At 46.7% G+C, this 13308-nt stretch overlaps 1 non-coding gene across 1 annotated transcript; it reads left to right on the top strand.

The window, feature by feature from the left end:
* Positions 1-13016: 13016 nt before the first annotated feature.
* Positions 13017-13090, top strand: Trnat-ugu. The gene has a single exon. It is a non-coding gene; the product is annotated as a tRNA-Thr (tRNA).
* Positions 13091-13308: the final 218 nt, after the last annotated feature.

Here is a 13308-nt window from a genome sequence, read left to right as displayed (position 1 = left end):
AAAACTTGGTATTTTAGCTACCGCTGCCGACATTAGGGACCATTTCTCAAACAGTACTTATTTAATTAGCAAAAAACAGGTATCGGCATTCGGTAGTGCTGATATGACTCAGTAGGTAGATATTTTGTGCATTACGATTGCTTACGGCGTTTTAAGGTTATTAATTTTTAAAGCTATAAGCTGCATGCACACATTCCCCATTCTCTAGCTAGTGTAATGTCAACCGACTTAGTGGATCATTGAATTGTTTCTTTGACTCTTCCTCTGTTTCATTTGTTGCCATTGCATGTTGTGTTACTTTATTATGACAGGTTTTACTTGCGTGGTGACTGTAATAATTTGCGGCCTTTCAGCGATAATGGCTTCCTCACAGCGCACACCACCGTGAGATGTTTCTCACTGGAATAAACCACAAGCGGTATGAGCCAGTTTAGTTGCTGCCGCTCTGACAGCCGTGGCTCACTCGTGTTCGGAACAGCCTGCAAACTCCATAAGCTCACGAACTGTCTTCTCTGGTGTGGCAGCTCCAACACGGTACCTTCCCGAGACTGTGCCAGCCTGTGTGGGTGCTCTCGCTGTATCGTAACATCTCTCAAAGCTACGCGCGTTAGCCTTCGCTGTGTGTCATCCCGCAGTGCAAATCGTACAAAATAAGTGGTCAGTTGATGAGTGCATGAACCTGAGTTGGATACAGATGACTTCCTTTTCTTCTCAAGCTTTGGCTTCATTGGCGATTTTAGAGGAATGGGGTGCCTTGTGTCTGCCATTCCCACATGCGCAAGAAGAGGCTACTGGATGGTTGCAAGTGTTGCAGGTGTCACAGGAAATTCAAAGGAAGCAGATGGAAAACTTCGAAGTCATCCTTCCGTCTCACGTGTGTGCACGGGCCACCATGCACAGGTGCCACCCAATCAGAGAGATCCGCGCAACGGCCATGATGGTTGGAAACCTCAGTTTTTAGCACATACCCAAATTTCCCTTTACGTTCGCACTGTACCCTGGTACCCTGTGATGTGAAGACACATGAGGATTCCGTTGCAATTCCTCGTTGTTGTCTGCTAGTTCCGCGTCTTATAAACACAGAGTGAATTGATATGAATGTCTAATTCTTCACAAATGACCGATGACCTAGCAGTTTGGTCCCTCCCACCCCTTTTTTTTTCTTCATAAATAAGCAGAACGTGATAACAGCAAATACAATGCCATCGCACAGTCGATGGCAGATAAACGGACACACGTCAAAGAAGAGGACCCTGGATGCACCAAACCCAGTCTGGTTTGTCTTTCTTCAATCTGGTTGATCTTTTACCAAGGGAAAAACGTGTCATTAGCTTGTTGTTGTTGTTGTGGTCTTCAGTTCACAGACTGGTTTCATACAGCTCTCCACGCTAATCTATCCTGTGCAAGCTTCTTCATCTCCCAGTACTTACTGCAACCTACATCCTTCTGAATCTGCTTAGTGTATTCATCTCTTGGTCTTCCTATACGATTTTTACCCTCCACACTGCCATCCAATAATTGGCGATCCCTTGATGCTTCCGACCATGTCCTACCAACCGATACCTTCTTCTAGTCAAGTTGTGTCACAAATTTCTCTTCTCCCCGATTCTATTTAATACCTCCTTATTAAATATGTGATCTACCCTTCTAATCCCCTTCTTGTCCAAACTATTTATCCTCGATGTTTCACTTCTGTACAAGGCTACACTCCATACAAATAATTTCAGAAACGACTTCCTGACACTCAAATCTATACTCGATGTTAACTAATTTCTCTTCTTTAGAAATGCTTTCCTTGCCATTAGCAGTCTACATTTTATATCCTCTCCACTTCGACCATCATCAGTTATTTTGCTCCTCAAATAGCGAAACTGATTAACTACTTTAAGTTTCATTAGCTTAACTTAACGTAATACTGCATGTACTGTATAAGAGGCTGTCAAAGTTCTGGGGAGATGTTATATATTGATGGAGTAAGTACCTTGAACTGGAACATCAAACTGGAGGTCCTGCCCCCAGTTACAAGAACTCGAATGTTGAGAGATGATCTTCTCGACGCTGGTATATCGCCTCTGAAAGTAGTTTCACATGTACATGTATTAATTTAGAGGCGTGTTAGTACACCAAAGTCCCTTCTTGTGTGCAAGGAAAGTACAAGCGTTTGGTGCCTATAATGTGCACCGCGAAAAAAGATCCCAGAGTTCTAAGACGCCTGTTGCCACGAAATGCAAACAGCTTCCGCAACGCTAACTTAAAGCCGTACACGACTAACAATGAGTCATTACCTAAACGTTACCATAGAAATGTAGGATAAATTGCTTAACGTGTTAGGTCGTCGCAGACGTGTGAAGCAACCACGCCAAGCCGACTTTTAACTGCCAGGGATCTTCCCTTGTCTTACGGACTACTGGCGCTGGGCGCACGTCATGCAAAGAGCACACATTTCGTGACACCAGCGCATGCACCGTTCCTTCCAGTCCTGGAAATAATCCAGCAGGTATATTCCAGTGCTCAATTTGACTCTTCACTAACAGTGACTGAGGCGGCAGCTGGTATTATTGCTTAGTGAAGACGAAGAAGGTAATGTGATAACTAGGTAAATAAGTACGATTAATATGGGAATGTGGTTGAAGAAGTACTGATTAAAAGTAGTATCATTCCCAAAAAAGGTTACAAGTAATTTGAAAATTGTACTTATATTCACTAGGAACTGGTAGCGCAGGACGCCACGAGAAACGGTGAATCTGTATCTGTGGCGACCAGGCCAAATCTTTTACTTCGATTTCTTGCCAGCGAAGAGACTCAGTGCAGTTTGACGTCCAAAATATCTACTGTGGGGAGATAAGTTATTAACCCAGACCTTTATTAGGCCCTGATGAAATTTATGAGCAGTTCTGTGAAGGTAAGAACAGTTAATATTCCTTATAAGACTCATTCTGATGAAAGAAGACACTTAACGTTTGTAGTCATCTGTTCAGTATCATGCAAAGACATTGTTGCCCATATTTTTTGCCACTCTGGAAGCTGTTCATGTGTGTACTTTTGGCACTGCTAACGGAAGTTTACTTATATACCCATCATTGGAATTAGAAATCGTACGTGTGCCTGCGTGTGTGTGTGCGTGCGTGTGTGTGTGTGTGTGCGTGCGTGTGTGTGTGTTTGTGTGTGTTTCTTTGTGTGTGCGAGTGTGTAGAGATTTTTCAAGATTTTAAAATCAGCCAACTCATTATTTTGTATCATTTTCAGTTTAATGTGATGATCTGATTCCTCATCCTTTGTCCAGTTTCAAATTCGTAACACTATAGTAGTGTGATCCAATTTTATACTACTTTTTGAAATAGGATTTCCTACAGAGTTTATGGGATATACGGGGTACACAAAAGCTTCGTCAGTGCTGTAAACTTATCTTACTTGCTGATTTAGCTGTGTATGTTTCTCTCGTGTCTTCACCAATCATACAGAATAAAATGGGCCCATAGAGGACAGCCAAAAACAAAAAGCACACACACGTGCGCACACACACACACGTGCGCGCACACACACACACACACACACACACACACACACACACACACACTAACACAGGCACACACAGACACATGAAATTTCTACTGTTGGCTGAGACAATGGACAACGTTTTAAAACGAATAAATTTAATATTCGCAGTCCCCCAGTCCGACCGATTTACCAGGGGGAGGTTTCCAGCCGTTTCTCAGATGAACGCTGGACAGGAAATCCCCCTCCGAATATTCTCAGCGGGTATCTCCTCTGCCTGTTTACAACCTTCTGCAATATTTGGTTGAAAAGAACCTGGTTCTACAACAGAAATTGGAGTAGAGGATATAAAAATAGCTGACGACGGTCATTCACGTACACAACGCAAAACTTTGATTTCTTATCCGGATAGCGGACAACATACCGAGAAATAAGTGATAGTAAATACGATCCACTTGTTCCGGAGAAGGTTTCCGAGAAATTTTTCTCGATTACTAGAAAATTCCGGATGAAGGTTATGCATAAAGGAAGTTTTAATTTTTCTAATGTCCAAAACTAAATAAAACTAGCGATAATTAACACCTTCCGTAAACAAAGAGGAAGTCTAATTGGCTGTTTCAGTGCCTGCTATAAATACAGGTGAGCGTTTGACAGTCGTTAACGTCTCTATATATTTTATATCTTTAAAAATAGTGCTTTGCCACTGCACCCAACGGAAACTCGTCACAATGAAGCAAATCTCACAGCAATTCCGCTCTTTATATTTATTATTAAAGGTTTTCCAAACCATAAGGAACTTGGAGGGAACTAGTGACCTCAAAGTTTATATCAATAGGAGAATAGAATACAGAGCAGCGTTAACAAAATAGTTGCAATCGGGCTCTAAATTCAGTGGGACCATGTTTAATTCGAAGACTGTGGGAAGCAAAAAGAAGCAGACCTCCACATCCAGGAAACTCGCAATAACAAGATAAGTGAGACAAATATTGAACATAGGACATTCAGCATACAAGATACATAAGCGAATGGAATAAATACGAACTGCTCAGAAGGTGGATTGTGCTACTACCTGGGCGAAACTCGGATTCTTCCAGCACAGCACGATGGCGCTAAAACCAAGTGCTCTCCAGAACTCTCATAATTCCGAAGCTCCGCTTAGTGGGAAGATTGAATACTGCTGCCTATCTGACGAATCAACATGTCCCCTGCACTACGAAAAACAGGTGAATGCAACAGAAACTTCCCACTCAACTCTTACTAAAAGCATAATTACGATTCCTGGTGTTACTATTGGCTTTGAACAGTCTCGCTCCATTGGTCAGTACTCACCGCACGGGGTCTGGTGGCGGGAGTGTTATTTTGGATTAGAATGTCAGTAATTTTGGAAGAAAGCAACAAACATCTTCACGTTATGGCACTTCGGTAGGTGAACAGAAAGGCATATTTTACCCTCAAGCTTTCGTAGCGGATAGCTGTACCGACTAGTGGCATCAATGCGTATGGAAAATGGATTAGTGTAAGAAGCTGCCCACAAGAAGCATTTCGAGAAACATGAGCATTTGCGCAAAAACTGGCTACCACTGAGGGGACACTCGTTCCGTGCTGTTGAGCCAGCGTGATAGGCCCTAGGCCAATTTTGATGGGATCGCCGAACTCTCCGGACACACTTTCTTCTCTTGAGAAATCGAATTCTCACTACTCCATGTAAAAATGTACCAAGCTCACAGGTGAATTATCATGTGACGGTGGCAGAGCAGAAGCAAAGCCGAAAAGCAATGTGTGACAATCATGTCAAAATAGTACAATACCCCACTTCTGATCAATGTTTTCGAGACACTTCACTTGTTTAAAAGGCACATGCCATAAGGGGAAATATCTCCCAGACAGACCCAAATGTGAAGCCCGTCTGCCCCATCCAAACCAATTGGAATATTTGACTGAAAAGAACAAAATTCAGTAACCCACTCAGCTCTCATGAATAGGCAAGGAAAAATGAAACTACGTGAGTCCTTATGAGATTTTGTTATTTGATTATCAATTTTCCTCCCCACTGGCCTGTTGACGGGAATTTACTTGAAATGATATGTAGGTTCCTAATCCGTTGTGGGAAACAAATAAGTTGAACACCTCTCCAAACAGAGACACAGAAACAAAACAGTTTGATGCTACCGATTCACTGAATTCAGTCGACCTTAGGACCCTAGTGTCATCGTGCAATGAATAATGAAAAGAATTGTAAATACTGATATTAGATACCCTCCTGAAGGCTTCTGTGTGAGTGAGTTTTTCATGTACTTTCCATTCCCTATTCCAAGCACCATATCACGGGCTTCTAGAGATCCGACCCATTACTCGAGTCTCAGTTGATTTTAGATAGCAAGCTAGCTGCAGCTGGTACCTTATCTGGGTCTTGATGTCACATGTCACAAAGGTGTCATCTGAACTGTCCACAGCTTTGAGTGGAGATAGTAGTTGGAAGATTGCAACTGTTGGTATCCTATCCGAACAATACCTTCACTTCTGCAACTCGCGCACAAAGCTTCCATGTCCTCAAACCAACTCTCCTCTTTTTCTCCTGTACCGTCAAACACGTCACTACTCACTTTTTCGACAGCCATTTATTGCAATTTTTGAAAATACTTCTTCTGCTTACCTGGGATGTTCCTTCGCTGTTTGTCTTGAAACCCTGTATTTATCATGTGCAGCAGAAGTCCCATTTTCCAATGAAGCAGTTGGAGTAATTTCAGTGAGTCTTAAGGCTTTACTACTACCCGATGAGTAGTGTGACTATTTAGCATGGTTTTGACTGAGGCGATACGATATGTCATATAACACGAAATGCGGCTCGCGGTCGACGCAGAAGCAACCCTCATCGGTGGGGCACTAATTAGAGCCGTAGTTGAAGTGATTTAATTCGTTCTCATCGATAGGACAGTATACAACAACCATAGCTTTTCTGTCAAAACACCCAGGGCAACAGGAAGTGTGGGTTGCTCCAATTATCTCTATTGTACAAATGACGGGGAGAATGATTACATGTCATCTGATGAGCCTCAAAAATTATATTATGTAGATGAAGCAATGCTAAATCCGTCCTTGTCGTAAGCTTCTCAGTAATTTTATTTTACTTTTTGTGTGAAATATTAAAAGTCACAATTTTGGGATTTGCAGGTGTTCTCTTGCAATCTTTCTTATTCGATTATGAGGAAACTGTTTGGTGAAGTTTTTTTTCTTTTTTCTTTTTAGTCTGGTATCCCAGCGTGATAACAAATTATTCGTACGTTAATTTTAGGCCATACAATGCTGCATACCAAATGTAGTTAACATGTCGAATTTTTTTTTACGCTGAAGGGAGAGCCATCTCTCTTCCCACGTTTGGAAGTTGTTGCCGCCTGTTGTGTCTTGTTCCTTGTGTTACCGGTTCTGTGGACAAGAGTTTCGCACGGGTAACCGTAACGCCATGCACCCTTTATGTAATGCATGAAATGTATTCGCAGTTGCGGAGGAACGTTGTGTCCTTAATAACACAGGAACTGCTACATCGCATTTATCCACAGATACCAGGCAGCGACTTTCAGTTAAAAATGTCCTCCTCTGTAAGGTAATTACGTGATATATGAAGACAATAACTGTTCTCGAAAGGACAGAACACTGTTGATGACCGTGCAGCTTTCCCTGGAATAAATAATGACTAACTGAAACCCTCAACTGCCGACAGGTGTTGTTGATATACCTCGATGTGGACAGATGAAAAAGTGTGGCCCGACCGGGACTCGAACCTGGGATCTCCTGCTTACATGGCAGATGCTCTATCCATCTTTTTTTTTAAGGAGGTGGGGGAGGGCGGGGAAGGCAGAGCGATCAGGGGTCGTAACCCGAGGCCTGGTCACAGTGTCCCCCTCGTCCGTCAAGGAATCAGGGATGGGAAGGGGAAATCTTTCGTGGGAATTATTATTTATTTATTTATTTATTTTTATTTACTGTTTTTAATACATTCGTAATGAGGGTTTACTTTATGCCACAACTAAAATAAATGTATCTAGCACCGCATCGTGCTCTGAGAAAAAGAAAACAATATCTCGGCACGTTCCTACACCGAGGTAATGTATATGGGGAAAACGAAAAAAAAAAAGTGACTCATACAGTATGCAGAAGGGTGTGTCGCTACTCTCCTTACGCTTCATCATCCAGGTACGCCTTCACGTATATCATGTTATTCCACCGAGAATAGAACTTAGTCTTGTCAGCTCACTCAACGCGTATCTTCTCCTACCTGTTGATGATCCAGCTGCGTGGAGGGTCGCGTAGGGCGCTCCCTAAGTAATTAGAAAGATACTGTCTGTATTTTGGATTCCGTACTATCTTGCAATGACGTTCTTGTAGGTAGTTCCAAAAGTCGAATACATCTTTAGGCCCATCGTGAAATAAATAGTGTACCGCATGCGCACGGATCCACGTGACAGCGTTGGTCTTGGCGCGCGGGAAATACTGTTGATCGGGAAATAGCAGAAACCGAGGTGTAATGTGTTCCGGAGTCACTCGTAGAAAATACGACAAAATTTGTCACACCAAGCGCCATATGTTTTCTGTCGCGCCACATGTGAGACGGTGTTCGTCCGTGTCTGGTATCCCGCAGTCTACGTAGAGAGGCGATTCCGCCATGTTTATCTTGTGGATGCGTGATCGGGTGATCTGTTTACCATTGACTGTGATGCCACAGCTCTGTCGTGGACATGGACTAGACCAAGACCTCCCCTTTCTGGGGGAAGGGTCAGTGACTCATAACTGACTTTGAAGAGCATGCCTCTACTGACGTAGGCTCCGAATGCCGCTGATAGACGTCGAGCCATCAGTAACGGTATTGGAAGAACACGCGCTATGTGTGGAAGGTGCGATGCGAGGTAAACATTGACGAAGTGTGTCCTTTGGAGAATGTCGAGGGTCCGCAGACGAAGGTTAAAGATCTGGGTCCGAATTTGGCGGTAGTTAAGAGCCCCAGTGCGCCGTATGTCGTCGTGAAACTCTATTCCGAGACATTTGATAGTGCCACGAAGCTGTAGGGGTTCGACACACGCTGGGGTCAATCCATCTCCTATGGCGATGGCGACCGATTTGGCGACGTTGAGACAGCTACCGGAAGCCACACCGTACGTGGTAATCCATTATAGTGCTCTGTTGACATCGTCGCGATTGCGGAACACGAGAAGCAGGTCGTCTGCATATGCTGTACAGCGAAATGTGACGTCACGTAGAATAAGACCGGTGAGGCGTTGACGGAGGCCACAGAGGAGCGGTTCCAGTGCCAGAGCATATAGTAACGTCGAGAAGGGGCAGCCTTGACACACGGAGCGGAAAATCGGGAGGGACTGCGAGAGACGCCCGTTAACGAGCACTTTGGAAGTCGCTCCTCGGAGGAGGCGCATCACGACGTCTGTGAATTGCTGTGGGTACTGCATGTGCTGGAGAACGGACGTTAGGTACGCGTGATCCACTCGATCGAAAGCTTGGCTAAAATTTAGTGATGCCAGCGCTCCCGGGATGCGGCGTGCTCTGGCTAGGGCTATTAAATCACGGTATCGACGCAGTGCTGTGTGGATGTTGTTGATACCCCCTAGGGAAGTCTGATCTGGCGAGATGACGTAAGGTAGGGTCGGTCGTAGACGGTTTGCTAATAGTCTGGTGAATATCTTCATGTCGCAGTTGACGAATGTTAGCGGGCGGTAATCTAGTATTCGAGCCCCACCGTTAGGTTAGTGAACCGGTATAATTATTCCTTCTACGAAGGTCGCAGGGAGCGGCACCGTGGGGGACATATACTCCCGACAGATGTCTGTTAACTTGGGAGCCAGTAAATACTGGAAAGTTCTATAAAACTCCACAGGGAGCCCGTCGGGACCAGCAGACTTATTCACCGCTCCTTTACCGATGGCGTCGATAACTTCGTCTTCCGTAATGTCGTTCAATAATTCAGTTTGTAAATCCTGTGGGACAATGCCGTAAACCAGTTGTGAGACCGCTCTCACCGTCGTCGGATCGGAACATTGAGCAGAATAAAGTCGTGCGTAATGGTCGAAGAAGACTGCAGCAATATCGCGTTGTGTGGTGTGATAACGGCCGTCCTCAGTGGTGATGGTATGTATCAGCGCCCGTCTTCGCAGTGTACGTTTTCGGATGACGTGGTACATGGTGGGTCGTTCCGTTGCGAGTCTGTCTTGTGTTCGCGCTCGGACGATGGTCCCTTCGAGGTGTCGGCGCATATGGTCTACGATCTGTGCTTTCGCACGCTGAACTGTCAACTGTCGTTCCGGTGTGGGTGCAAGGAGGCGCATTCGCGAAGGACGGTGAAATAAAAATGAAGGGTCTGCGGCCTCCAAGCAGCAGTCTCACGTCCATACGTAATAAAGGTTCGCCGTAGGGCCGGCATGGCGCAGGTTAACCACCAAATGATCGACGTATGATACGTTGGGAGGCGGCGGACGCACAAACTCCACGTGTCTCCGATGGCGCGTCAACAATCCGGAGAACTGAGATGAGCAAGGTTTAATATCCAGGGATGTCGGCTGCGCCACACCCGTTGGCGACGAAGGGTGACGGCACATATATAGGCCTCGTGATCAGAAAAGGCTACTAGCCACACTTCCGCGTCACTCACTGTTGCCGCGAGAGAACGGGAGACGTAAATCCTATCGATGCGACTAGACGAGTGACTCGTTCAAAATGGTTCAAATGGCTCTCAGCACTATGGGACTTAACAGCTGTGGTCATCAGTCCCCTAGAACTTAGAACTACTTAAACCTAACTAACCTAAGGACATTACACACATCCATGCCCGAGGTAGGATTCGAACCTGCGACCGTAGCCGTCGCGCGGTTCCGGACTGCGCGCATAGAACCGCGAGACCACCTCGGCCGGCGAGTGACTCGTGAAATGGGTGTATCCCGGTCTATTTCCTCGGACATGTTCCCATGTATCTACCAGCTGGAGATCGCCGATGAGTGTTCCAAGTTCGGTGCACGGTGAATGGCGTGGCAGCTGATCTTTAGGTGCTTGGGTGCAATTGAAATCGCCCCCTAATATCAAGTCATCGTGCCCGCCCTGAAAAAGCGGCGCTATTCCTTCTGCGAAGAAGAGCGATCGGTCACGACGGCGATTCGTTCCGGAAGGGGCGTACACATTGATAAACCGGACGCCTTGCACCGTTACGGCCATTCCTCTAGCGTCGGGGCGATATCGGACTTCATCCGTCTCGAGGCCCTCTCTGAGGAGAATTGCGACTCCACTGTTAGTTGGCGAGGCGTGGGACACATAAGCCGTATAACCATACATACCCAGGAAATCGGCGACGAAGACTTCTTGGAGAAATACAATGCCAACGTCTGCTGCATTGAGCATGTCTTGGAGCAGCGACAACTTCGTACGTGTCCGAATGGTGTTAATGTTGATGGTCGTTAAGCGATAGGTCTGTAGATCGTCAGTGTCCCCGTAACAGGTGGGGTCTGTGATTTGCTGGCCGCGTCCGCGCCGTCATCTGTTGCCACTCGGGAGGGGCCGAGGTATGGGAGGAGGCTCCTCTCCTCATCCACCACAGCGGCCGTAGAATCGTCTTGAATGTCATCCGCCCAAGGCCCGTAAGTTAACGGTGGCTGCGGTAGAACACTTGTGGGCTGAGTGACTAAGGGTGAATCCGCAGTTCTTTCCGGTTGTGTACCAACGGCGGGCGCTGTGCTGGCCATCCGTTTGTCCGAGAGAGCGGAATCGGGTTTCTCGAAATCAGACAAAGTGACAGGTGAGGGCGATCTCGTGTCACCCATTTTGCTCGTCGTTTCGTCGGCCGTCCGGTCGTCAACTGGAGAAGACGTCCGCTGGAGGCAATCGTCTGAGGGTGTGTGACGTCGCTTTTTAAGTTTTCTCGGTGACCTTTGTTTGCGGACGTGGGTTTCTGTGTCCGAAAGAGTTTGTGGTTACCGTATAGCATCCCCCTCAGGTAGAAAGGCAGAGGTCGGTACAACCCTAGTGTCGAGTTCCATTCTCTCGTCCGAATCTTCATGTGCAGTCGATGGGCGGCGTTCTTCAACCTCTGCAGACACCGTAATGGTGTTGGTCAATCCAGGACCGGCGACAGGTGCGCATTTTAACGCTTCCTGTCTTCCGGAGGGGTTGTCGTCTGTCATGACGGTCGATCGTGACACCTCTGCGTAATTGAGGGGGAGGGCCGTGAGCATAGGAGGTGGTGTCGTGTCATGCAATGGAAATTGTGTAAGCCGTCGTTGAATACACGCCGAGCGCACATGACCCTCCTGGCCGCAACCAGAACACGAACGAGGTTGTCCGTCGTACATTACTATTGCTCGACAGCCATCTATGACTAAGTAGGACGGCACATGTTTCTTTAATTCAATTTTCACTTGTCGGACGCCGTTGAGGACCTGGTACGTCTCGAAGGTGTTCCATTTTTCGGCCACGTGGCTAATTACCGTCCCATAAGGGCGGAAAGCTGAGGAAACGACGTCCGGTGGTTCTTCGAAAGGGAGTTCGAAGACTCTTAGTGTGCGTAATCCTAGTCCAGCATGGTCAACAGTAACCTCTCCGATGTGACCATCGGAGTGTTTGAACTTGAGAGTGTTCGCGCATCTGTTCATAACTCGTCATCGACCATCTTGACGTAAACGACGCTACTTGTGATGGATAGGTGAATACCGGTGATGTGCTGTGTTGGTATTTGAACTTCGTCACGGATGAATCGTTCGACTTCAAAGGATCGTGGTCGTGCGTAGTCGGGCAGGAAGCTGATCTTGATGGTAGCTTTTCTGTACGAATGAGCCATGGCAACTCAGTGTTAACGGACGCGAGTATTAGCTGCGGCGAGGAAGTAAACAACCTACGCGCGCTCGCGACTCTGCGGACGGGACGTAAACAAGACGTCCTCGCCGCTCACCGGCCGAAAGCAGACTGATCCATCTGAGCCACCGAGGACACAGATGAATAGCGCGAGTGCAGGGACTCATCCCTTGCACGCTTCCCGTGAGACTCACATTCCCAACTGCCCACAATTCTACATATGTAATGTACCTCGTAGACATTTGCCCGTTCACTCATTGGCCGGCCGGTGTGGCCGTGCGGTTCTAGGCGCTTCAGTCTGGAACCGCGTGACCGCTGCGGTCGCAGGTTGGAATCCTGCCTCGGGCATGGATGTGTGTCATGTCCTTAGGTTATTTACGTTTAAGTAGTTCTAAGTTCTAGGGGAGTGATGACCACAGATGTTACGTCTCATAGTGCTCAGAGCCATTTGAACCATTCACTCATTACTGGCGCACGCCACCCAGCCATTGGCCTTCGTCTGTGCGAATGCGCACAGGTTGCCCAAAGTCTTACGGGTATCGCCAAAGCGTGCGCGAGTAATGAGTGAATGGGCTAATGTCTATAAGGTACATTACATATTTAGAATTGTGGAGAGTTGGGAATGTGAGTCTCACGGGAAGCGTGCAAGGGATAAGTCCCTGCAGTCGCACTGTTCATCTGTGTCCTCGGTGGCTCAGATGGATAGAGCGTCTGCCATGTAAGCAGGAGATTCCGGGTTCGAGTCCCGGTCGGGGCACACATTTTCATCTGTCCACATCGAGGTATATCAACAACACCTGTCGGCAGCTGAGGGTTTCATTTAGTCATCATTTATTACGTGATATGTTTAAGAATTCAGGTTGTGACGCAAGAGCGACGACGTATGGAAGTCTGAGTCTGACCGTGAGTCGTGCACGATTAGCCAAAAGAGAAAAGACGACCGCTTGCGTAAAGTGGGAAATCCGAGTTCCGGTC

The sequence above is a fragment of the Schistocerca piceifrons genome, chromosome 8 (genome assembly GCF_021461385.2).
Source record: "Schistocerca piceifrons isolate TAMUIC-IGC-003096 chromosome 8, iqSchPice1.1, whole genome shotgun sequence".
Lineage (NCBI taxonomy): Eukaryota > Metazoa > Arthropoda > Insecta > Orthoptera > Acrididae > Schistocerca > Schistocerca piceifrons.
The sequence above is the reverse complement of the archived record's forward strand: the minus strand, read 5'-3'. Positions and strand labels throughout refer to the sequence as shown.